This window comes from Microcaecilia unicolor, chromosome 3, assembly GCF_901765095.1.
Source record: "Microcaecilia unicolor chromosome 3, aMicUni1.1, whole genome shotgun sequence".
NCBI lineage: Eukaryota > Metazoa > Chordata > Amphibia > Gymnophiona > Siphonopidae > Microcaecilia > Microcaecilia unicolor.
The window spans coordinates 182,163,003-182,190,008 of NC_044033.1; the positions used below are offsets into that span (position 1 = coordinate 182,163,003).

Below are 27,006 nucleotides of genomic sequence, written 5' to 3' on the forward strand. Positions count from 1 at the left end.
AGGCTGACTGAGGCTACTTTCCCTATGGGCCTTGCTTTCTCCAAGGGGCCTCAGTATTGTAGCTTTTAGTCAGCCCATCCCATAGCCTTTGTAACAACACTTTTGTTAGTAGCCATTTTCTGTTCACTGACCTGTATCTCTAAGCTGAGGGTGCAGGTAGAGGGCAGCCAAGTGGCACTGCCATGTCTAGTCAGCAATGCTGCCAGAGTCAAGATTACGGGTACTGATTGGAGAAGAAAGGCAGTTGTCCAAGCAGGCTGGTAATAATGAGCACACAACATCCCATTAGACTTAGGACTGCTGGGATCCCCCATCCCTCACCCTGCAAAACAGACTGATTATATTCCCATAAAAGCAGGAGATATTGGGGACATTCCTGATGCCCCCACCCCCCAGCCATGTGAACAGAAAAAGTGAAATATGGTAGTGGGGGGGGTGGTGAATTTCCCCTTGTCTAGACTCATCACATAAGCACTGGAATAGAGGTATTATTAGTGTGTGTGTGTGGGGGGGGGGGGGGGAGGAGAAGAGGTAGGTTTAATAAAGTGTGTCTCACTCCATGTCTGCCCCTGCTTATTTTTAAGTAGCCTTTCTTTGTTATCATCAATATTATATCAGCTAACCTCAGTGCACTTCTGTTTGCATTTTGAATGAGATGGATTGAAGATTTATTTGAATTGACTTTATAATATACATAAATATTTATATTTTATCTAAACTGCACTGTAACAAGCAATGGCTCTGTTTGTTGTTTATATATATATATATTTTTTAAAGTAATATTATGAACTATTCTTATGGGAAATGTTTATGTAATGTTTGTGATGTCACTTTCTGCGCTCAGCTGTCTCCAGAATCTTTTATTTGGAAAGTTTTATTTTATTTTATGCTAATTTTTCCATTTCTACCCATAGATGATGCCTGATGTGACCAGGCTCATTAGCATTTTGGAGGCAGGCCTCAAATTCTCAGCCAATTAAGGCACTGTATCCAGTGGTCTCAGATTCCTGATCAGTAAGGCTACAGGAGCTCTTAAGGCTGTGGATAATGGAACATTTGTATTTCCCCTTGTAAAAGGCTCTCTGCAACTGGTTTTACAAAATTAATGTTTTTATGTAATAATCTCAAAAAAAAAAAAAAAAAGGGGGGAGGGGGGCAGAGTTGTATGTGTTTGTACTGGGAAAGGTGTCCAAAATTTATGTTGCTGAGGGCCTGGCTGCTCCCTAGTGACTAACAGCCCTTGCATACAAGCAAGGACATTGCAGAGCCACCAGTTCTGGGGCATTTACAAATCAGTGTATGTTTCCACACAAAACCCTAATATAAACTTTCAATTTTGGATAACCTGTAGCTTTTGCTGGAAGTCCCATGATACATATGTTTTTCTTGCTTTTAAAAAGTTTTTGTTTTAATTAAGACAAAGCCACTGCCCTATTCATTCCACCCCTGGTTACTGCGGTCCATCAATTTTAAAACTAGAGAGTTAAAAATCCAGGTTCAGAGGGTCCTTTTCCACGTAAGGGGCATTCTTCTTTACCCCTTCTCCCTACCCCATTTTTTTTTTTAATAGAACCCAATGTGTTTGTTTTAGTGAAACTTTTGATAATGTACAGTTTTTGTGAATTTAAAAGTTATTTCTTTCTATATTTTTAGGACCAATCTAATTTTTAAAAGAGAGTTTAGAAATCATGTTGCAATGTGATGTTTATTAAGTCTGACCTTAGACCATGCGTGGCAGTTGAATAAAAAAACACCCACGTTTGTTATGATGGCTTGTATCTGGTTGGGGGTGGGGAGGAGGTGGTGATTCATTTTGTATTGGGGTGTAGTCTTTCTCCATACACTGGTTCCCAGCTGGGGTTCTCTCCGCCGTGGATGGTGTTACACATATAGGGCTACTGTCCCTCTGGACCTCCACTGCAACCTACACCTAGTAGTGGGGACTGTGAGGCAGTGACTAGGCCCTACCACTCCTCTTTGTATTCACAAAGCCCCCATTTGGGATCTGTGAATACACACAGTCAGACAGGGGCCTGTGCTGACTGCGTGCTTTGGTGAAGAAGGGGGGTGGGTACAGGATAAGCTGTTTTATTTTTGTCATCAGCTGGGACACATGAAGTTTTAAAATGGGTCAGAGAATAAAGATTTGGGAAGCATTGCATGCTTAGAAGGGTAGGAAATGCCTCCCCTCCCTCCATTCACGGTGAAACCATGGGGAGCAACATTGTACAGAACATTTTATATAGCTTCTGCTTTCTATCCACTACAGCTAGGTTTGCTGCTGTATATTATTAATACAATTCAGAGTTCCTTAAGGCACTCAGGGCCAGCTGTACTAAACCTAACAAGCCAGCACTGTGGTTTTTAAACTAGTTCTAGGTAGTTTAGCAAGTAGTAAAATGTGACATGCACAAAAGGGTTCTCCAAACCACTTTCCTGTCATGGTAGCAGCTAACAAAAATAGAATGCAAAGCTATTATAATGTGTATGCATGGCAGTGCACAGCCATTTCCAACCCCCATGCACAAAAACAGTCCCTACCTTTACTGTGGAAATTTTAACAGGAGGGCTGGAGCTGTCGTTCTTCATTGTTGCAAGTAGGAGAAACGGAGAAACAAGGCAGGGAAGATGAGTACAAAAAAAAAAAAAAAAGGTACATCCGCATACACACAGCTTCTTTGTGTGTATGAAAGCTGTGCCATGCTTCTTTTTCAAATGACATTTTACTGGCAAGAAATGGGGGGGGGGGGGGGGGGGGAACGACGACGACATAGTACCAAAATGTAAAGCATAAAAGTAATGGTGACTTACCAAAAATGCAAGGAAGACAAGAACAGCATCTGTGGGGAAACTGTATCTCCCATGCTAGAAGCACAGAGAGGGGCTAAACTAATGGACAGTGTCAGCCTGGTATGTCCCACCCACTCACTACTGGAGACACCAGTAAGTTCAGATCCAATCAGTTCACAGCTCTAGTGATATCATCAGGGAAGCCCTGCAGGGAGGATTTGGGACAGCAGCCAGCCAATGAGAGTCCATCTTCAGGAAGATGGGCATTCTAGGGTGTCAGCCAGCCAATAGAACAAACAGCTGGGGGTGGAACCAAACCCTGATGTTAAAAATGGGGGGGGGGGGGTTTCATCTACTGCTTTCACACACTGCTTGTCTGCGTGTATAAGAGCCGTCTGTAGCATGCACTGAGCAACCACACATAGCAATTGACTGCTCTGTGCATGCTCAGCTCACCAACTGACTCCCCTAAATCGCCCGGAAATACAGATTCTTAAAGGGACTTTTGTGCATCTAGGCCCCATTCTATACACATTTCTCTCATACACATTCGTTGTAGGTATCCTGAAATTAGACCTGCTGGGTATGTCCCAAGAACTGGGTTGAGAACCCCCAATGGAGGTGGATTTGCTTTACCTTTTTGCAGGAGGATAACAGCTCTTCAGTTCATGCAAAAAGCTAGCCCCTTAAATTATGCTCCTTGCAAGCAGCATAATATGCACAGTGAAACAGGTTTGCAGATTTCATCTTTTATTTAAAAACAGCAGACATTTTTTCTTAAAATAAGATCAGCTGTGACTGTTAGCTCAAAAGGGAGGTGGGCAAGATCAGGAATGAATGAATCTTTAGCAGGGTAAGGTAAGGGAAAAAAAGGCATACAGGAGCCAATATAAAATTCAAAACCAACTTTGTAAAAAACAAAACCAAAACACAGTTTACAAACCTGTACAAAATGTTGCTAGGTATAAATTAAACGGTTAGTTCCTGCCTGTTGGTTAGGTGTGAGAGAGAGAGAGAAAGATTGAAGCAGGGTGCAGACTGTGGCATACCCTATGGCCTTACAGTGCCTAAAGTGGCCTGCACAATTTCCAGCAACTGTAAGAATATTACCTTCCCTGTTTCCAAAAGAAACTAAAAGCTCCAAGGCTGCCATAATTGAGACACTTCTTAGGTGTAGTTCAGGCAGGTTAAGAGCCAACCACAAACACAAGATTTGGTAACATAACAGTTCCACTTGGCTTGTATAGAATATTTTCTCCTTATAGATAACAACTGAGATCTTGCAAGCATGCCTAGTGTAGGGTCATGAGAAACTATGTGTCAGAGTCAAAACCCAGTAAAAACCTGGTATTTGCACCCTACTACAGGCATGCCCAGAAGCATCTAGGTATAAAAGACACAGACTATCTTCAAAGGCTACAACAGGTTGTGTGATTATGCAACAATAACAGACTGCCACACCAATGTACACCACCTACATTCTGATACTAGCTCAACTCCCTTCTAAAAGATCCTTAAACACAGCAAGTTGTAGATCAGGCCTGCCCCCATATACATGGCCCTTCTCCTATGGTGTAATCAGTTTTAAGGTGCCTGTTGGTTCCCCTGCTAGGGTTAAGATAGATTGGGTACTATAGATTAAGCACAACACCAACCCTCCCCTTTCACCCTGCCCTCTCTCACCTCTAGCAACCTGCAACTGCAGAAGGGCTTGTATTAAAACGTGAAAGGAAACAACCCTCAGGTTAAAAAAAAAAATACACAAACTCCACATTTTTACAGTCTTTCCTATAATAGCAGCAATAAAAGGAGTATTGGAAGCCATTAAACTCTCCCTCTAGGAGAACAAGGGGCCCAATTGGTGGGAGGGTGGGGGTAGAACAGGAAGACTTCTTTCTGAGCCCCAGTTCTCTGAGAAGTCAGCCCTGCAGTTTACAAACAAGGCCAAGTCCTGAAGCTATGTGCTGCCGACAGCTGGTGAGGTAGATGAAAGGTGAAAAAGAAACAGGAATGGAGAGAGTAGGTTCTGGACAGTCACTGAAATATGAAACATACAAAAGAAAATAGATTACTGTAACAGCAAGCAAAACTTCCTACCTGGAAACTAACAGCTAAACCTGTCTGCAACAAAATTCCTCCTCCTCTGGCCCCCACCAAGCCTACCCTCGACAGCCGTGGTCAGGACTAAAAGAAAAAGGCTTATCCCCTAACTGCTACCACCCACCCCCCTTCAAAAATATTAAAGATCTCTCTAAAACAAGAACCACTAGTGCCTTTTAGGAAAAAAGGAAGCTGTGGTAATCACCATAAGATCTCCGTAGTCTCTGCCTAACCCCTAAAAAGCAACTGATGCCCCTAGCCCACATTTCCCCCCCCCCCCCCCCCCATGTAGGAGGTGCGATGTTGCTGGTTTACTCACTAAATAGAAAGGTCACTTTGTACTAATTCAAGCTAGCAGCTGATTGGGTACTGTGGGTTAGAAGGTTACAATTTCCAGACCGATGAACACACCCTAGGAAAGACTAGAATATAAGGGGGGCAAATAGCTAAGGACGGATTTCCCCTCCCTTCCCCCAAACAGTGGGCCACAGTCAGAAATCCCTAGCTTCAGGCTGCATGAATTTGTCAGCATGTTATAGGATTCATATCAAAATTTGTAAATCTCTTCTGCAATAGGGACTTCATATTTACCAACAAACTAGCTCTGCAATTCAACATATGATCTCACTAATAATTTTCTAAAAATAGATATCCCTGGATTAGAAGCAAGATAAATCAGACACATGTTTCAAAGCAAAAACACTGCACCCTGTTAAAGAGAAACTTGAGCACTACTTTGCAAGGGGAGAAGGGGGGGGGGGGGGGGGAGAAGCTGCTGTTAAGGTGTGGCTCCTACCTACCACTATATGGCAGTACATTACCACCATCACCAGGGGGCAGCAGAGAACATAAAATCAATATACCAAACTGCATTAACAGTAACTCTCAATGCAGTATAATTTATAATGGATGATGCACATAGTAATGCAAAACAATAGTTATTTAATTGCAATTAAAAATTTGATTGCCCAACTAAAAAATTTTTTTTATTAGATTTAATTGCATTTTTAATTGCTCTACAGATAGTGCCACTGACTGGACCCACTGACCACCATGGCACACTGGGCAGTCAACTGGATAGTGGCAATATTCAGCCTGGTGCCCGGTTATTAATTCAGTAAAGTTGGGACAGCAAAACCCAACACCAGAATGGGCATAAGCAACATGACTTGGCTCCTGCCTGTCCTACCTTAGATCACCAGGTGCTCAGGCTGCAGAGGTCAAATGTTAATAGTACTGATATTTTAATCAAACATTAATATTTGCACATTCAATCATAAATGTTAAAAACACTGATTAATCAACAGCACTAATATGCCCCCCCCCCCCCCCCCCCCCCCCGCATTAATGCAACTTTTAATAGCTGCATTTCTTTCTGTAATTGGTAAGGAGCTATTCGGCATACCTTGCATCTCATTACCATAGATTTTGCATTAATAGAGTCAGTTCACATGACCAGTGCTGTTAACACATTCAGTACCCTGACCTCTTCATGCAGCTGTACTGTATGGTGTACACAGCCAGACACCTATAAACTCAGGCTAGAAAACAAAAGGCTCCTGCTGTACTAACAATGAAACTCCCTCCAGCTGTGACACTAGCGCAGGTTTCTTGTCAAAGGTTTTCGGTCTCCTCATGCCCCTTCAGTAACCTTAAAGAGCTGACATCCTAAACGCCAGTGGAAGAAGCAAACAAGCCTCATGGCTGATGGCATCTGCAACTGATCTGAAGGTGCTGGGGGACATAAGACAGGTGACAGGGCTGTTCTACGATTCACAGAATTTCTCCTCCTTTCCAAAAGGAAAATGTACACGCGTTGCAGCTTGCTGAAAACATTTAGTGAAGATTAGTGTAAAATATGGACAACAGCAAGCAACTGCTAGGTTTACATTTTGATTGAAAGCTTGTCCTGCTAGTTCAGTAAGAGATGCAGACATTAAAAAGTTCAAAGCATGAGTACTATCATTTGCCAGAGCTCACAGCGGAATGCGTCTTCATTTGAAACATTTCCCATAAACCAGAACAGGAAAGCCCTGCTGAAGAAGTCACTATTTCCTAATGATGACATTGTCTCAAACAAAAAATAAAAAAAACTCTCCTAAGCAAAATGCAAAACTAATCAAGGGGAAGGGATTTGATATACTGCCTTTCTGTGCTTATGATCAAAGCGGTTTACATATTATAAACAGGTACTTATTTTGTACCTGGGGCAACTGAGGGGTAAGTGACTTATCCAGAGTCCCAATGATCTGCAATGAGAAGTGAACCCAGTTCCTCTGGCTCTCAGGCCAACGCATTAACCATTAGGCTTCTCTTCCACTCCACTTTTGGCCTGTACACCTTTAGGAAACAGGTACCACTTGTGTGTGTGTGTGTGTTTTTTTTTAACCTTGACATCTAAGTGAACCCCCTGTGCTTCAAAGAAGGGGGGGGGGGGGGAGGTACAAAACCAGTGCACTAAGAATACGGATAATCCCAGCCTTACAGATTGAGGCAGCCACCTGAGGGGCAGATGGCATAATAAGGTCTCTCTTTAAAATTTGCTTTTATACCTGAATTTTCACACTAAGGGGCCCCTGACATAGCAGCAGTAAGATTTTAACATATTAACTGGCAGTGCAGTAGCTGTTGGAGAAGTGCTCAGCCTTGCTTCTGCAGTTATGCATTATGACTGGTTGCCGTTAGTACAGATGCACTTAACATTATGACTGGTTGCCGTTAGTACAGACGCACTTAACGCCTTCCCTTGAAGCAGGGGTAAGTGCATCTGTTCCTACTGAACTGCCAGTGTGCAGTGAACACCCATAAGCCAACACAGAATGCAGTTACCACGTCTTGGCCGTGCAGTGCACTAATTCACGCATTAACTGCTTAGTGCACTTTCGGAAAAAGGTCCCTTGGAGGCATATTTTCAAAGCACTTAGCCTTCCAAATTTCCAAGGCTAAGTGCTTTGAAAATATGCCTCTTAGTGTTTTAACTATGGTTTAGCTGTAGCCTTCACCAAAAACCCTTCAACTAAGAGATACTTGATATCCACCACGTTGCTTCAACAGAACTCTTGAGGCGAGGGTGGGCAAACATGGAAAATGGAGAGCCTCTTAAACTACAAAATAAAAAATTAATGATTTCAAAGTTATCACTATAATCCTCAGCTCTACTTTATTTAGTCCTTAAGTTCCCATCTTATTCCTAGGTCTCCTTCCTAATAGATTTAGTGGGGATTGGAGTGTGAAGGGGTGGTGGTCAGGCCACTAAGAAAAAGAGCTAGGCCTGAGGCAGGGCTGCAGCAGCCGCATCCACCATCGCCCCCTTACCTTCCTATGTCTGCTCCTCCCTCAGCGTGCGTGTCACTCTCCTGCTCCTGTGTGCTGGGACCAATCACCTGTGTCCCAATACTCAGAAGCAGGAGAGAGATATAGACCGAGGGAGCAGAACCTTCTGCCTGCCTCCAGAAGCTTTGCCGGTGCTGGACCCCCCCCCCCCCCCCCTTGGAGGCCAGGCCCAATTCTCCCCACCCCCTTCCTTGGCAGCCCTGATGGCGATAAATAAAAGCTGTGACCCTTTAATTGGATCATAGTTTCTGGCTTTCCATGTATGTATACTGGCAGTAGTGGTTAAGATGAACATTTGCACATTTCAACTGTTTCTCTTTTGCTAGGCAGAAAATACAGACATATTTCCATACTTCTATTGTTTTTAGTAAGTGAATTATGCTCACGAGGGCATGAAAATGAACTGCTACCATAAGCAACATTATACTATTCCTTATTGGCACAGAGGTAGAGAGAATGCTTACAAAAAAATACTCAAAATCATTCCAGTAACCAAGTCTTTGAAAACCAAGTTCTTCTTGGGATCATCTAGGAGCAGAGGGATTTTACACACAACCGTGAGCAAATAGTTGTTAAATACACATTTCTTTCCTTTGAAGGATGACCTATGTTAAGTAAAAAGAGCCCTCTCACAATGTGCCTGATCCTTTACCATAGGCCCATAACTCACCTATCACATCCACAAACACTCCTGGATAGGCATAATCTTCTCAGCGATTTTGTGTAAATTTGTTTAGCCATCTCCATCGACCAAAAAAAACCCCCCAAACAAACCACACATTTAAACAGCAAAGAAATGGTGACAGTGCAAACGAGTCATGTTAACCAGTAAACATGCCCAACTTTCTATCATAGTGTTGGCAATGATGCCACAAGGTGACAAGTAGCCCAGAGCAGGAACAGAGAGAGGGCGCCGGCGATCGTAATGATCACGGTGAAAGCTGAAATCATAGAAATGGGTAACAGGATCTGCCTGCAGAGCCAAAGAAACCGTACTGTTGTGTAGAACTCCTGAACCAAAGCCATCCAATGAAAAAGGGAGGGAAGTTAGTTTCTGATTATGACCAGCTCACATAACCAACAAGAAAATGTAGTCAGAAAGGAAAAAGGGACAACTAAAAAAAAAACACTGCCATAAGCAGAAGCAACAGCATATCCTCTGCCTACTGAACAGCATTTAAAATCTTTGGTAATATAAAATAACTCCAGTATGTCAGTGTAGCATACCTTTTTAGTCATCTTATCTCCAAATAGAGACGTTTCAATCTAGCAGCATCATATAATATGCCAGAGTATACAGCCCCTTGTATGCCGAGAGGCTGCTTTTAAAGCACTATCTTAAGGACTGCATGAACTGTACAGAAGTGGGAATGGAGGCAGCTGTAAAACGACAGTCTTCAAAGGCTGAGCTTGAAGACGTTACCGTTGTAGATTTACATTTATTTTAACGCAAACCTAAACACTGCTACAGTGTTCTTTTGCCACAGAGGTAGTCACTCCCAATCTCGAACTGATCACTCTGCCACAGTTCCTACAGGCCCAGGATGAGGGAGTCCAGCCCCGCCTCACCTGATTGTCACTGAAGGCAGTACTCCCTTGCCACTGAGGTTTTCAAGATATCCCACAAGGAACACATAGGAGATTGATTTGCATACACTGTCTCCATTGTATGCAAACATTTCATCCATATTCATAGTGAATACCTGACAAGGAGGTACTCCAGGACCGAATTAAGAAACTCTGACTTAAGGGAACACAAAATTATATATACCAATGTGAATTAGAAGAACTCAACAAGTCAATACTATTTGAAGTGATTGAATCAGCATGAAATGGCTCCTGTGGCTGAAACGCTTGTGCAGGGCTATCCATTGATACTGCATGGCACTTAGTTAGGGCCGCTGAGTATCAGGTACAGCCTGCTAAACTCAAAGCCGGCCATTTTGTAGGCGATCAGGGGGCGGAGTCAGCAATGCAGTTAAGTATTTATTTAGCATTCACCTGCCCAAGTAAAGCGGCCAAATCACACCACATAGCACAGTCCTATCTTTACATACTGTCGATTAGGCAGTTAAAGATAGCTGGCCGCATAAACCCAAATACTCAATGCCGTGGCCTGGCACTGAATATCCAAGAACAGTACTGGCAGCAGCTAAAAACTTGCTCACCACTGCCAGCTGAATATTGATCCCGTATTTAATATGTTCTGCTGAAATGTAGGAGAAAAAGCCACTAGAATCCTGCCAGTGCTGGTTTATAATGATGGGTGAACATGGAGTTAATCAAGATGACCAAGTCAAAATGGACCTCACTCGCATTCCTTTACACATCTTAACCCATACTCAGGTGGGCTCCCACATCCATATTTCATGGGGGCTAAATGCTGTCATATAAACAAATCACATTCCTTTAAACTTTAAAAAAAAAATCTACAGTATGCTAAGAGTAAAGGCTTTCCAGAGGGTGTGATTATCTGTTCATATCCTTACAAGACATTTGGTCATGGGAGATTTTACTCTCAAACCAAAACGGAGTAAAAGTATCTAAGAGAAACAGGGAAACTTGGAATCAGAGTAGAGTCTTGAAAAAGCAAGACAAAAATCAATGAATCAATCCTAAGTTCTATTAATATGAACTGAAAAACAAAAATGAAAAAATACCCCACAAAAAGGCTAACAGGAAAAATGCATTTTTAAAATCCCAGTAGGATAATTCTGGAGGACAGACGATGCACCTCCAACTCCCTCATTGCCTGTTGCCATCACGTTTCTCTAGGTGTAGGATAAGACCTGAACCTATGGGTGTATTGTATACCCCTCCTTGCAAAAGCACAGCTTCCACACAATAAACCTATAATATTACTGCCTTGAAAACTAATCTCTAAATTAAAAAAAATTCTTGTTTACAAAAATAATTTTAAACTTCCTCAATTTGTACAATAGCAAATTCTTAAAAAAAAAAAAACCCAAAAACCGAATGCAACTTTAAATTAGTCTATATAGAATCTTCCGGTTAAATTACCTCACAGTTCATACAGTCTGCTCTGGTCAAACACCTGAAGCTAGGCCAACCTCTCACACAATCTGGGACATGTAGTCCTGCTATTGTCCATGCAGGAAGTGACTACACATCCAATGCTGCTTCTTGACACAAGTTGAAAATGAAAGAGGGCTGGCTGCCCGTTATTCTGTAGAGAGCTGGCAGATCCAACACTGTCCTTCCCAAAGTTTCACCCATGATGGACTTCCACTCAACCAACACAGGTGTCTTCATAGCGACTGACAAAATTCAGACTTCCTAGCAAAAAGCCTTATGCTAGTCAATGCTGTGTCACTGACTGTCAGTTTTGGTTTACCCTGATCTCTTAAGGCAGTCTTGGATATGTATTCAGCTGAATATTCAGTGTTGCCTGGGTGGAATTTGTCTCCACAGATGGCTTCAGGACCCCCCCCCCCCCCAACCCACTTTGGGACATCCTTCACTTCAGCTATTCTGCATCTGAGAAAAGAAGCCATTTGCCTATATTCTGCATGTTGCCAAGTTGGTGGGGGGGGGGGGGGGGGGGGGGGGAGTGGAGAATAGAAGGTAAAAATGCTATCATCTCTTTTTAGCCATGATCCAGCTGTAGGGGTTGAGCTAGAAGCTGACTATGGTACCTCTTTGACCCGAGCTGAGATGTAGTACATTTTAAGTGGGTTCCTGTCCTCCTTATTGAGGCCATGATGTAATATGGCAAAGCCTCTCTGTTTTCTTTTAAAGAAAGTAGGTCTCTACTAGCAAATTCCGAATTATGTATGGATGCCATTGCAGCACATGATGCAGTCAGGGATATAGCAGACATGTTTAATTAAGCCACAGATTTGGCAGAAGTGAGACACAACCGCAACATAAAAATCGACAAGCAGGGGTGCAGTCATGGGTGGGCTATGGCCCCACTACTTCGGAGTCAAGCTAAGCCACTCAGAGGAGAGCTGGAGGTGATGTCAACATCTAAATTACCTATTTAGCCATGTTAACCTAGGCCCCACCATTAACAAAAAGAAAAAAATGAAGTCACTGGTGTGAGAACTTAAACAGGGCTGCAGGACTGTCAGAGCACTGGCTATTTTGGGACTGAAAAGGCACAGATGCATTTAGCAAGCTGCTCATGACCTCATGGAGACTTATACTAGCAGTCTGAGCTCATGCATCAGCATTGCACTGTAGCCGGCAGAGGGTAGCAGCAGGCAAGCTCCCACTGTTGGTCCTTGCAGCAAAGGTTGGGGTGGGGGAGCCACACTTTGCTGTGTAGACAGCCAAACAACTAAGTGACAAGAACCATAACTCCTTGTGACAGAGATGGGAAGGCAGATCCACATGGCATGCTCTCTCTGGCCCATGCTGAGGAGACGGCGCTGGACTCAGGTGCACCTGCTGTGAATGGGGAGGGGCCTGGAGGGTCAAAGGTGCAGTCTAGAAATCCAGTGGAGTCCACTGTACTCTCCCAAAGGCAATTCAGTTTGGTTTGCATCTAATCATACCAACGGAAGAGATAAGGATTTTGGATCTAGCTCATGCCTTTTTCATTTGTAGGTCAATGTGGGTTACATTCACCTACAGTATCTACTTTCCTATTCCCGGACTGCCTAAAATCTAAATTTGTACCTGAGGGAATGGATGATTAAGTGACTTGGCCTTGTTTCCCATCTCTTTCACCCCTTTTTACAGGTCTCTACTTGTCTGCCTATCCGATTCCCCCATTTTATCCATCATATCAACCCTATCTCTCTATATAAAAGGCAACCCCAACGTTCTGAAGCCTCCACGGAAGTTGAGGCGCCCGAGATATCCGGTGTGCCCTGGAGTGTCTGCACCGCCCTCGCGTCAAAATGTCATGACGTCGAGGGCGGAGCTATAACACTCGAGGGCCGCAACGCGAGGCGAACGCGAACCCCGAACAAGGCAAGTAGCTCGGAGGGAGGGGGGTCCCTTGCTAGCGCCCGTTTCATTGCACTCAGAAACGGGCATTTTTTCCTAGTTTATCTATAATACAGACTTCACACACCAGTCAAAAACTATGAGATACAGAAAGAGCCCTGTCACAACCATGCCATCATGTCTACCTTTGCAGTATAATCTATGTACAATATCAGATCTCTCTGAGGTTTTTAAGCTGTTCCTCCAGGTTTTCAGGATATGCAGGAGGTATATTTTCACACAAAGGTTTTGGACGCCCTGCACCCGTTTTATATACAATAAGCACTCTCTCTGTTGGTGGAACATCTCCAACTGAACAGCTATTGCTAGGTTGGTTATTTTGAAGCAGCTTTAGGACATGTGATGAAAGTGAGACAGTGTATAGCCCCACTGAAATGCACTGGGACTGGATGAATCCCCACCCCCACCCCCACTAAATGGGAGATTGCTCTTTGAGATACAAAATTGGCCAGTCACATTTAGGGGTGTCATGGCTATGGGCCAGCCTGCCTGGATTTCAGCACTGGCAGAACTACCCTCTGCTTCCTTCAGGCTGCACATTGCAGGGACTGGCCACAGCTTGGTGGTGGGGTGGAGGGAGCGGGTTTAAATGGCAGCCCTCATTTTAAAACAAGATTCTCTGGGTTAAAAAAAAAAGCCTAAAAACCCAAGGGTCAGCCCAAAAGGAGAAGTATTTCCTAAAGCAGTAAGGGGCAGAATCACCACATTTATTTAATTTTTTAAACTTAAAAATAGAATTTCAGGTTTCTGGTCCCCTCTTCACACAATACACTGCACAGTATTGGGGTACACATCAAAATGATTAACCTGTGACAGATGCCATCCTCTCTGGCCACCGACTTTTTTAAATATATATTTTTAAAATGTCAATTCTAGGACCGTCTTGGAGCATTGACACAGTCCAAACCTGCTGCCATCAGAAAAAGGTTCAGTCCAGGCTATGCCAAATGTCAGTGCTTTGCTCAGGAACCTGGAGTCACTACACAAACACACAAAAAAAAACCCCACAAAAAAAAAAAAAGTTAGCCAGGTTCAGAGGTGTACTCACTGCAGAATGATTTTCAACCACTTCAGTCTTTCCTGGGCATTTATAAACAATGTTCAGCTTTCAACCATTGCATTTATCTAACTACCAGCCCCAGCATCATTCTTCTAGAGGATTTCAATTTTAAAACAAAGCAACTAATGACGTTTTAGTCCAAGTTTCCCCTCTTACTCTGACAAACGCTGGACTCCTAAGTGGTAACATGTATTATGTGGAAGCCTCAGCAACAAAATTTCTCAATTAGGTAGGTCGAGGAGATTTCTTTGTAAAGTCCGCGGAACATTAAAAGACTTCACTATTTCTTAAAATGCAACCAGATTCCCCATTAACGTCCTTCACGCATACCCACACACAATAAAAACATCTACTGGGCCAATACCCCTGCTGCAACCTGTAGCACCACAACCCCTGCCATCCTCCAAACATATATTAACAATAATACATCCTCTGCACTTATATATTATTCCTATAGTGTTTTCTCCTTTTTGCTCTGATTGTCCAATGCACTGAAACATATTTGTCCAAAGAAATACAAATTTAAAACCTACAAAATCTACAAGACAAAATTCCCCCACAAATTAAAAAAAAAAAAAAAAAAAGTTAATCAATTCTTGGCTTTCAAGACAAAGCGTGTTTCCTGGTCACTCAAACATAGAAGATGAAGACAGACAGGACAGCAGGAAATTCTGCTGCCCGAGTCGCCTCTAGCATCGCCTGCCTTCTCTTTTACATCATTTTTATGCGCTATGCCAAACAATGGAGGAATCTGGGGGGGGGGGGGGGGGGGGGGGGACACACGTAGAAAAGCAGTAGTTAGCCAGCCACTGCAGCTGAAGCATCAAATCAGACTCCATGACACCGGGAGAGTTTTGCTCCAGCCTTAAGTGTGGTTCGGCGCTTTGTTTTGTCAACTCCTCTTACTGACTGGGAAAGAAGAGAAAAACAGACTTGGATCAAAAATAGAATGCTCAAGGACTGCTTTGCTCTGCTGCTAAACTGGGGCTGAAGGGAGCTCAGAGAACCTGCCCTCAATCCTGGACAGTCAGTTTAGTGTTCAAAGTAATCTTAGGGAAAAGCTGAAGGGAACCATGTCAGGACAAAATGAGGGACTAAGGGGAAGAGGGAAGGATGAACAGAAGTGAGAAGGAAGAGACAGCAAGTTGTATTGAGATCCAGAAATTCGTGTCACAATCTTGTCTTGAGGTCAGGTGGCCCCAGCCATACACCTGTTCTCCCCCAGTGTTATGTGGCACCAACAGATCCACCCCCATCTCCCCTAAGAGTTAAGATGACACCAGCAGCTGATGTACAGACATCTTTTCACTCAGCTTTAAAAAAAACAAAAGAAATCAGCTATTGCAATACACTGGAAGGTAGGCAACTTCAAAGACCACTCCCTTTGGAGCTTATAGATAAGGGCTGTGCCCCGTTTGGTTATTAAAGCCTCTTACCAGTCAAGACGAGTCACTCAAAAAATAAAAATAAAAACTCAGAGGTGGCTTAAAACAATGTGCATGCTCTGTGTCCCATCCAGTCACCCCCTCCCCTCCACCCTTTTGCCTATCCGGGGGCCACTTCACCAAAAGTTCCAACTCAGTGTGAAACTGACCCCTGCCCCCACTCCCTATTGCCACATGTTCCAAGCTGGACCATTCTGCTAGCAACTGACCAACAGTAGCACAGAGGCAGAAAACATCCATGGTACAACAAATAAGAACATTTTTTTAAAAAATCTCAAGCAAGATCTGAAGGAGCAAACGGAGATGAGGGGGAGAGTTCAGGGCCAGAATCGCACATCAGGCAACAACATGGGCCCTCAGTCACACGCTATGCTCCACGTAAAGTTTCCATTCTCGAGCAAAAGGTTCTGCCACCGCATCCTCCTTGTCTGTGAAAAAGTCACTAATTTCCAACACTTAGTGTTTGTTCTTTATAAAATAAAGAATAAAAAAATAAAAAAATAGCATCTTTGCTATAGCTGAAGCTACCCAGCATCAGGAGAGAGGGTCAAGGGTAGGAAATGCAGTCTTCTGTACAAAATTCATAGCTTTAAAAACAAAAATAAAACAAAAGTCCTCAAAAACACATCAAAAAGAACAGTTTGCATATCTTTCGTTCCTAAAGATGATCTTTAAAACAAAGAAAAAAATACAAGGTTAAGAATGAGGGGGAAATTAAAAAAACAAACAACAACAACAACAAAAAAAACAAACCAAAAAACTATTTTGCTCTTTTGCATCAAAAATGATTTCAAATTTGGGTGGAAAAGAACTGTTAAAAGCTTAGGTGACTGAATATTTTCCTTTAAAAAATGTCCTCATGAAAACAGACTTCTGTGATGTTTTATTGTCTCTTTCTTGGAAGGGAAGAAGGGTGTAATGTCTCTGTTTTCTTCAGTTCATCTCCTTTGGTGCCTCAGTGTAGAAAGCCTATTGCAGTTTACAAAAAAAAAAAAAAAAAAAAGTTTCTTTGCAAAAGAAAGAAAAAAATATCAGTTTTTTTTTCCTCCATTGTTCAGCCAGCATAAGAAACCACCATGGTGGGTTGTGGAAGTTGCAGAATCAAACCTCGCCTGCCTGGTACTTCTTACTGCAACAAACCTACAAGAGAATAAAAAAGTTTAAATTATTAATTTTTACTTTAAACCACTTAATATATTTCTTTGGCAACAGATATAAAAATCAATAAAGTTATCTGCGTCTGAAAAAATAAAAGGTGATATTCAGCAAGCAGCAGCAGGTTTGTTTTTTTTTTGTTTTTTTTTAAGCTGCCACTAGTGCTATTCCCAGAAATTCAATACTGAGCCATGTCCAGGTGCCAGGTTTATGCGGCCAGCTCTCTCTTAAGCGATTAAGTGTGATATATTCAGCACTTAACCACATAAGAAATACCACAAAGATAGGACTTTATGCGGTCCAATTTAACCACTAAAAACTTAGGCAGGAGCCTAAGAAATAAGATGGGAGAGTTAGAATATATTGCACTAAATGAAAAATTAGATATAATAGGCATCTCTGAGACCTGGTGGAAGGAGGATAACCAGTGGGACACTGTCATACCGGGGTACAAATTATATCGCAGTGATAGGGTGGATCGAATTAGAGGGGTAGCATTGTATATTAAGGAGAGCCTTGAATTAAATAGATTGAAAATTCTGCAGGGAACAAAACACTTCTTGGAATCACTATGGATTGAAATTCCACGTGTAAAGGGGAAAAGGATAGTGATAGGAGTGTACTATCAAATCCGCCTGGCTAGGATGAACAGACGGATGCAGAAATGTTAAAGGAAATTAGGGACTCAAACAAACCGGGCAACACAATAATAATGGGTGATTTCAATTACCCCGATATTGACTGGGTAAAAGTAACATCGGGGCACGCTAGAGAGGTAAAATTCCTTGATAAAATCAAGGACTGCTTTATGGAGCAGCTGGTACACGAGCCGACGAGAGAAGGAAAAATTCTAGACCTAGTCCCATGATCTGGTGCGGGAGGTAATGGTGCTGGAGTCGCTTGATAACGGTGATCATAATATGATCGGATTTGATATTAGCTTTGAAGTAAGTTTACAAAGGAAATCAAATACATTAGCGTTTAACTTAAAAAAAAGGAGACTATGATAAAATGAGAAGAACAGTGGAAAAAAAACACTCAGAGCAGCTGCGAGGGTCAAAAATTTACATCAGGCATGGATGCTGTTCAAAAACACCATCCTGGAAGCCCAGGCCAAATATATTCCGCGTATTAAAAAAGGAGGACGGAAGACCAAACGACAGCTGGCATGGTTAAAAAGTGAGGTGAAGGAAGCTATTAGAGCTAAAAGAAAATCCTTCAGAAAATGGAAGAAGGAACCAACTGAAAATAATAAGAAAGAGCATAAGGAATATCAAGTCAAATGCAAAGCAATGATAAGGAAGGCTAAGAGGGACTTTGAAAAAAATATTTTGTTGGAGGCCAAAACACATAGTAAAAAAATTTTTTTAAAGTATATTAACAGCAGGAAGCCGGCAAAAGAATCGGTTGGACCACTAGATGACCGAGAAGTGAAGACAAAGCCATAGCGGAGAGATTAAATGAATTCTTTGCTTCCGTCTTCACTGAGGAAGATTTGGGTGGGATACCCGTGCCAGAAATGGTATTCAAAGCTGACGAGCCGGAGAAACTTTATGAATTTTCTGTAATCCTGGAGGATGTAATGGGGCAGTTCTACAAACTGAAGAACAGCAAATCTCCTGGACCTGATGGTATTCATCCCAGAGTACTGATAGAACTGAAAAATGAACTTGCGGAGCTATTGTTAGTAATATGTAATTTATCCTTAAAATTGAGTGTGGTACTGGAAGTTTGGAGGGTGGCCAATGTAACACCGATTTTTAAAAAAAGTTTCAGAGGAGATCCGGGAAATTACAGACCGACGAGTCTGATGTCGGTGCCGGGCAAAATGGTAGACTATTAAGAACAAAATTACAGAGCATATTCAAAGTCAACATGGATTTAGCGAAGGGAAATCTTGCCTCACCAATCTACTACATTTCTCTGAAGGGGTGAACAAACATGGATAAAGGTGAGCCGGTTGATATTGCGTATCTGGATTTTCAGAAGGCGTTTGACAAAGTACCTCATGAAAGACTCCAGAGGAAAATGGAGAGTCATGGGATAGGAGGTAGTGTTCTATTGTGGATGAAAAACTAGTTAAAAGATAGAAAACAGAGAGTAGGGTTAAATGGTCAGTATTTTCAATGGAGAAGGATAGTTAGTGGGGGGTTCCCCAGGGGTCTGTGCTGGGACCGCTGCTTTTTAACATATTTATAAACTAGTAAAAAAGGCCCGTTTCTGGCACAAATGAAACGGGCGCTAGCAAGATTTTCCGCGGAGTGTGTATGTTTGAGAGAGTGTCGGTGAGAGTGACTGTGTGAGAGAGAGTGAATGTGCAAGTGTGTGTGTGTGTCAGAGAGTGGGTGCGAGTGTGTCTGTGAGATAGTGTGTGTATGTGCGAATGAGTGTGTGCTAGTGCGTATGTGTCCTCCCCTCTCCCCCCTCTCAGGTGTCAGGACCCCCTCCCCTGTGGTCTGAGAACCCCCCTTCCCCCCTCTTTGTGGTCTTAGGGACCCCCCCCCTCCCCCCCTCTGGTCTCAGGGACCCCCCTCCCAGGTCTCAGGACCCCCAAGACACATGTTGTGTGTGTGTGTGAGATACACAGTGTGGGTGGGTGTGTTTGTGAGACAGTGTGTGGGCACTCCCTTGCACATCAATTCCCCCTTTTCCCATCATGTTCCTCAACCTCAGTGCATCATCCTTTTCCTTGTAGCTCCCCATCCTGTCTTCCATTATGTCATTACCTGCTCACCCTTTTCACCCAATGTCCAAGTCTCCATCTCCATCCTCCCAATCATTCATTACCTGCTCACCCTTTTCACCCAATGTCCAAATCTCTATCTCCATCCTCCCAATCCAAAAGTTTTAGTTTTGTGGGTTTCTTTTTTTTTGCCGCGCTGGCTGAGCTTTTCCCAAATGTGAGTGCAGTGCTTCCCCCCCCCCCCCCCCCACCCCCGGAGCTGTGAGGGAGCGGGACTGTTCTGGTGCCATGCCTTTCCTGAAGCGCACAGTGGAGCGACTGGGGCTGCAGCTGCTTGCGCCGGAGGTGAGCGGAGAGTATGGGTCGCTGATCGGCCAGAACGTGCGGGCACTGCTGGTGCTGCTCGGGCAGCTCTCGGATCTGTTTTTTTTTGTTAGTGAACAGGGATGACGGCTGTGGTGCATCGTGTGGGAGTCCGGCTCTCGGCGTTTCAAAATGGCCGCCGAGAGTTGAAGTCTCGTGAGGCAGCTTCAACTCGGCGGCCATTTTGAATCGCCGAGAGCCGGCCTCAGACACGATGCAGCCGGGCAACTAGCAGCAGCGCTCCGGGCAGGAAGGTAAAATTATGTATCATACCTGATAATTTTCTTTCCATTAATCATAGCTGATCAATCCATAGACTGGTGGGTTGTGTCCATCTACCAGCAGGTGGAGATAGAGAGCAATCCTTTTGCCTCCCTATATGTGGTCATGTGCTGCCGGAAACTCCTCAGTATGTCAATATCCAAGCTCCATCCGCAGAACTCAGCACTTAGAGAATTACACCCACAAAGGGACACTCTGCCCAGCTCACCACCGCCCAAACGGGGGAGGGGAATTAACCCAGCTCATCCCCACACAAGTGGGGGAGGGGAATCCGTCCAACTCATCCCCGCGGAGCGGGGGAGGGACACCACACCCGCCGATGCAGGGGGATCTGGCTTATCCTGCAACTGCAACCGCGGGAGGAGCTGACTGACCCTAACACCGCCGAAGCGGGAGGGGTACAAAGCTGCCCTACTGCCGCACGAAGTGGGAGGGAGCGCCGGCAGAATTTAAGTCTCAATCCAGCCCCGTAAAACGGAGGGGAGAGGAATGCAGCAGCTCACTGTAACACAAATTCGTCTCAACTCTTGAAGAATTCATTGAAAAACTTGAACACGAAGTCCTCCTGAACAGGAACTGAAGACTAAACTTGAACCTGAAATGCAACCAGAATATAAACAGTACAGATATCTGGGAGGGGCTATGGATTGATCAGCTATGATTAATGGAAAGAAAATTATCAGGTATGATACATAATTTTACCTTCCATATCATCATGCTGATCAATCCATAGACTGGTGGGATGTACTGAAGCAGTACTCACCCAGGGCGGGACATTGAAATCCCTGACCGCAACACTGAAGCTCCAAACCGGGCCTCCGCCCGAGCAGCCACAGTCAAGCGGTAATGCCTGGAGAAGGTATGGGCCGAAGCCCAAGTTGCCGCCTTGCAAATCTCTTCCAAGGAGACGGACCCGGCCTCTGCCATCGAGGCCGCCTGAGCTCTAGTGGAGTGAGCCTTCAGCTGGATAGGCGGCACCTTCCCCGCGGCCACATAAGCCGCTGCAATGGCTTCCTTGACCCATCTTGCCACTGTAGGCTTAGCAGCCTGCAGACCCTTACGAGGACCTGCAAACAGGACAAACAGATGATCCGATTTCCGGAAATCATTGGTCACTTCCAAGTATCTGATGATGACACGTCTCACATCCAGATATTTGAGAGCAGAGTATTCCTCTGGGTAGTCCTCCCTACGAAAGGAAGGGAGACAGAGCTGCTGATTCACATGGAAGCGAGAAACAATCTTGGGCAGGAAGGAAGGCACTGTGCGAATAGTCACTCCTGCCTCAGTGAACTGCAGAAAAGGCTCTCTACATGAGAGCGCCTGGAGCTCGGAAACTCTTCTGGCTGAAGTGATAGCCACCAAAAAGACTGCTTTCAACGTCAGGTCTTTCAGAGATGCCCTCGACAAGGGTTCAAACGGCGGCTTCTGCAAGGCTCTTAGCACCAGGTTGAGATTCCACGCAGGCACCACTGAGTGCAGAGGAGGGTGCAGGTGATTAACTCCCTTGAGAAAGCGCACCACATCTGGCTGCGAAGCCAGGGAAGCACCCTTCAGGCGGCCCCTGAAGCAAGCCACAGCCGCTACCTGGACTTTAAGGGAACTGAGTGACAGGCCTTTCTCCAGACCTTCGTGCAGGAACGCCAACACTGAACAAATTGGAGCAGTGAAGGGAGAAAGTGAGCCTGCTTCACACCACACTGCAAAGATACGCCAAACCCTGGCGTAAGCAGTAGAAGTAGAGCGCTTCCTCGCTCTCAGCATAGTGGCAATGACCTTGTCTGAGAAGCCCTTCTTTCTCAGACGCTGCCGCTCAATAGCCAGGCCGTAATGACCCTGATGTAACAGGCCCTGCTCCACTGGCAGCCGCAGAGGATCGTCGACTGAGAGCCTGATCAAGTCCGCATACCAGGGACGTCTGGGCCAGTCCGGACCCACCAGGATTATCCGGCCCGGATGCTTTGCCACCCGGTCTAGCACCCTGCCCAACATGGGCCAGGGCGGGAACACATAGAGAAGCTCTTGTGTCGGCCACTGTTGGAGAAGAGCATCTACTCCCAGGGATCGAGGGTCCCGTCCTCTGCTGAAAAAGCGCGGCACTTGGCAATTGGCCGAAGACGCCATCAGATCTAGGCTCGGCTGGCCCCAGCGCTTCGTGATGTCCAAGAACGCCTGAGCAGATAGCTGCCACTCTCCGGGCTCCAAGGTATGGCGACTGAGAAAGTCCGCCTTGACATTCATGACTCCGGCAATGTGGGCCGCTGACAGCTGTTCCAGGTTCGCTTCCGCCCACTGGCATAGATTCATGGCCTCCTTGGCTAGAGGGGCGCTCTTGGTACCTCCCTGGCGGTTGACATAGGCCACAGCCGTGGCATTGTCCGACAGGACCCGTACTGGCTCCAACACCAGTACCGGGATGAACTCCAAAAGCGCCAACCGAATGGCTCTGAGTTCCAGGAGGTTGATAGACCACTTTGCCTCTGCAGGAGACCAGAGCCCCTGCGCTGTCCTTCCCAAGCAGTGGGCTCCCCAGCCCGACAAAGAGGCGTCCGTCGTGACGACAATCCACTCCGGGGTCACCAGAGGCATTCCTGCAGACAACTTGTCTGTCTGCATCCACCAGCTCAGCGTCTTGCGCACTGCTGGGTCCAAGGGAAGGCGCACAGCATAATCCTCCGACATCGGAGTCCAGCGCTGCAGCAGAGAGTGTTGTAGTGGTCTCATATGAGCCCTGGCCCAGGGCACTACTTCCATCGTGGCCGTCATAGAGCCCAACAGCTGCACATAGTCCCAAGCCCGAAGAGGAGAGGCTACTAGGAACTGGTCCACCTGAGCCTGAAGCTTGACAATCCGATTGTCTGGCAGGAACACTCTGCCCACCTGGGTGTCGAATCGAACTCCCAGATACTCCAGGGACTGAGTCGGGCGCAGCTGGCTCTTCTCCCAGTTGATGATCCACCCCAGGGAGCTCAAAAGAGCAACCACCCGGTCCACAGCTTTGCCGCACTCTGCATAAGAGGGGGCTCGGATCAACCAGTCGTCCAGATAAGGATGGACTTGTACTCCTTCCTTTCGCAGGAAGGCCGCGATGACCACCATTACTTTGGAGAAGGTCCGCGGAGCAGTAGCCAACCCGAAAGGGAGGGCTCTGAACTGGAAGTGTCGGCCCAGGACTGCAAAACGCAGAAAGCGTTGATGAGGAGGCCAGATGGGAATATGCAGGTACGCTTCCTTGATGTCCAAGGAAGCCAAGAACTCTCCTGCCTTCACTGCCGCTATAACAGAGCGGAGAGTCTCCATGCGAAAGTGCCGCACTTTCAAGGCCCGATTGACCCCTTTGAGGTCGAGGATAGGCCGGACAGAACCTCCTTTCTTTGGTACCACAAAGTAAATGGAGTAACGTCCCTTGCCAAGCTGATTTTCTGGCACCGGAACGACCGCACCCAGGCGGATCAGGTTGTCCAAGGTCTGCTGCACTGCCACAGCTTTGACCGGAGACTTGCAGGGAGAGAGTACAAACCCGTCTCTTAAGGGTCGGCAGAACTCTAGCTTGTAGCCGTCTCTGATGACTTCCAGCACCCAAGCGTCTGAAGTTACTTTGGTCCACTCGCCCAGAAACGAGGACAGGCGTCCTCCAATCTGCACTGGGCCATGGACCAGGACCCCGTCATTGGGTACGAGACCCTGGGGGAGGACCGGAGGGCGTACCTCCGGGACGGCGGTCTCTGCGAAAGGAATGCTGCTTGGGGGAGAAGTTCCTTTTGAAGGAAGAGGGGGCAGAGGAGCCCGACTTGCCCGGGCGGTACCGACGGGCTTCTTGAAACCGTCGTCTGGAGATACCGGGGCGAGCACTGGCCCGAGCCCTGACCTCTGGTAACCTCTTGCCCTTAGACGTGCTGAGATCGGTCACGATTTTGTCCAGCTCGACCCCAAAGAGCAGCTTGCCTTCAAAAGGCAACTTAGCCAGGCGGGACTTAGAGGCGTGGTCCGCAGACCAATGTTTCAGCCAAAGCCAGCGCCGCGCAGAGACTGTCTGAGCCATACCTTTAGCCGAGGCTCTCAAGACATCATACAGTAAGTCTGCCAAATAAGCCAAGCCCGATTCCAGGGCCGGCCGGCCATCCGAGGGGGAAGCCCGCTGCACAATCGTCAGGCACGCCCTGGCCACATAGGAGCCGCAAACTGAGGCCTGCAAACTTAAGGCAGCCGCCTCGAAGGACGACCTTAAAGCCGCTTCCAATCTTCTGTCTTGGGCGTCCTTTAGGGCCGTGCCACCTTCCACCGGCAACGCCGTTTTCTTAGTCACCGCAGTGATTAAAGAATCCACGGTAGGCCAAATAAAGGCCTCACGTTCACTTTCAGGCAAAGGATAGAGGCGGGACATAGCCCTAGCCACTTTGAGGCTCGCTTCCAGGACATCCCATTGAGCCGAAATTAAGGTGTGCATGGCATCATGCACGTGGAAGGTTCTAGGCGGGTGCTTCGTCCCCAGCATAATGGCAGAGCCAACAGGGGCTGAGGGAGAGACGTCCTCTGGCGAGGAAATCTTCAAAATGCTCATGGCCTGCAGTAACAGGTTGGGCAAATCCTCTGAGCGAAAGATCGGCGCTGCAGAGGGGTCATCCGCTCCATCCGAGCGGGAATCCGTCTCCTCCAAGGAATCCCCAAAGGACCGTTGGGAGAACTCAGATACGCTGCCCTCATCTACATCAGAGGAAACAGCGTCCTCTAAGGCCTGGGAATCCACCCGAGGGCGTTTACTTCCGGGGGCCTCAACCCCGTTATCGGACAAGGGAGAAGGGGCAGCGTTTTGCATAAGGAAGGCCTGATGCAGCAGCAAAATAAACTCGGGGGAGAAACCCCCCAGACTGTGTATTTCAGCAGCCTGGGCCACAGCCCTAGACGCACCCTCAACCGGCGCTCGCAAGAGCGGGGGAGCAACATGCTGCGCATCCAAGATGGCGTCCGGCGCGACACTCCGCAAAGGAGCCGCGCGGGAAGAACGGCGCTTAACTTTAGCCGCTTTTTTGCCGTCGCCCAAATCAAGGGCGGCCATGGCATGAACGTCTCCCAGCTCAAGGGCGGCCCAAGAAGAAGCCGTCCGAGCAGAGTGGCCGGCCAAGATGGCGGAGGCGAGCAGCGGGGGATGGGCGTTTATGGCGGGAAAAACCGCCGCGCCGGAGGAAGACCCGGGACACTGACCGGCCTCCAAACTGACACCCAACAAGGGCGAATCAGACTTTAAAACCCCCGCATCCCCGCTAGAAGCGCACACGCGGTCCGGGGAGCGATTCTTCGCGCCCTCGCCCTCCGACGCCATAGGCCACGTGGAGATCGGGGAACCCCCTGCCCGCTATAAAAAGGTAAAAATTACCTGCTTCTCGCTCCGAGCTGTAACGACCTGGTGTCCCAGTGAGTAGCTGCAATAAACGTTTAAATAAACGTCGAAATAAACGCCCTTAAGGACGTCCAAAATTTTTTTTTTTTTAACGGAGCTAGCGGGAGGGGGGAGAAAAGGAGGGACCTGGCGCCACCAGGTTTGCACTTGCTCAAGAAGAGCCCTCAACCCCAGGCACTCAACAAAACCTAAAAATTAGGCTTGGAGGCCTAGCCAGAGCTGCTGCTGTGTGTGACCACCACCTGCTGAGATAGAGAACATACAGAGGAGTTTCCGGCAGCACATGACCACATATAGGGAGGCAAAAGGATTGCTCTCTATCTCCACCTGCTGGTAGATGGACACAACCCACCAGTCTATGGATTGATCAAAATGATGATATGGAAACCGGGGGTTTCTTTGTTCCTGCCCGAGCGAACAGGTACCGCTAGACCACCAGGGATAGTGGCGTAAGGGGAGGGGAGGTGACAGGGGGGAGGAAAGGTGTTGAGGGGAGGAGTGTGGTACCGGGGGCGGGGCACTACCTTGACAGGGGCGGGGCGATGTGGTGAAAGGGGCCGGGGTGATGGGCACATCGGCGGCGGCTGGGATTTGTTGGAAGGGGAGGAGTAGGGAAACTACTGCTCCCCGTGCGTTCATTTGCCTTGTTTTCGTGTTCCGCCCTCGACATCATCACGTGTGACGTAAGGGCGGGGCATGAAGACATGGTGAGTGTTGTGGCTTCACCACCATGAACTTACGAACCGGTGTGTGAGTGCCTGCAGTGACGTCAGTGTCCTCAGAACGTTGAGGGTGCGTTTTATTATAGTAGATGACCTAGAGATGGGAGTAACTACTGAGGTAATTAAATTTGCTGATGACTCAAAGTTATTCAAAGTTGTTAAATCACGGGAGGATTGTGAACAATTACAAGAGAGGATCTTACGAGAATGGGAGATGGGGCGACTAAATGGCAGATGACGTTTAATGTGAGCAAGTGCAAAGTGATGCATGTGGGAAAGAGGAACCAAAATATAGTTACGTCATGCAAGGTTCCACATTAGGAGTCACAGACCAAGAAAGGGATCTAGGTGTTGTTGATGAAATGTTGAAACCTTCTGTTCAGTGTGCTGCTGTGGCTAAGAAAGCAAATAGAATGTTAGGTATTATTAGGAAAGGAATGGAAAACAAGAATAAGGATGTTATAATGCCTTTGTATCTCTCCATGGTGCAACTGTACCTCGAATACTGTGTTCAATTCTGGTCGCCACATCTCAAAAAAGATATAGTGGAATTAGAAAAGGTGCAGAGAAGGGCGACGAAAATGATAAAGGGGAAAGGCTAAAGCGGCTAGGGCTCTTTAGCTTGGAGAAAAGCCGGCTGAGCGGAGATATAATAGAGGTCTATAAAATAATGAGTGGATTTGAACGGGTAGATGTGA

General features: G+C 46.2%; 1 protein-coding gene across 5 annotated transcripts in view; it reads right to left on the bottom strand.

Annotated features, from left to right (window-relative positions):
• Positions 1-11,807: 11,807 nt before the first annotated feature.
• RBMS2 (RNA binding motif single stranded interacting protein 2) overlaps positions 11,808-27,006 on the bottom strand; it is a 136,926-nt gene continuing 121,727 nt past the window's right edge. For 4 of the 5 annotated variants that reach the window (XM_030196696.1, XM_030196699.1, XM_030196698.1 and 1 more), the window contains exon 14: positions 15,045-16,845. The gene's annotated coding sequence lies outside the window, so the exon portion shown is untranslated. Of the gene's footprint in view, positions 12,912-15,044; positions 16,846-27,006 lie in introns of those variants that run through there. The other variant, XR_003941473.1, reaches the window with a different exon arrangement.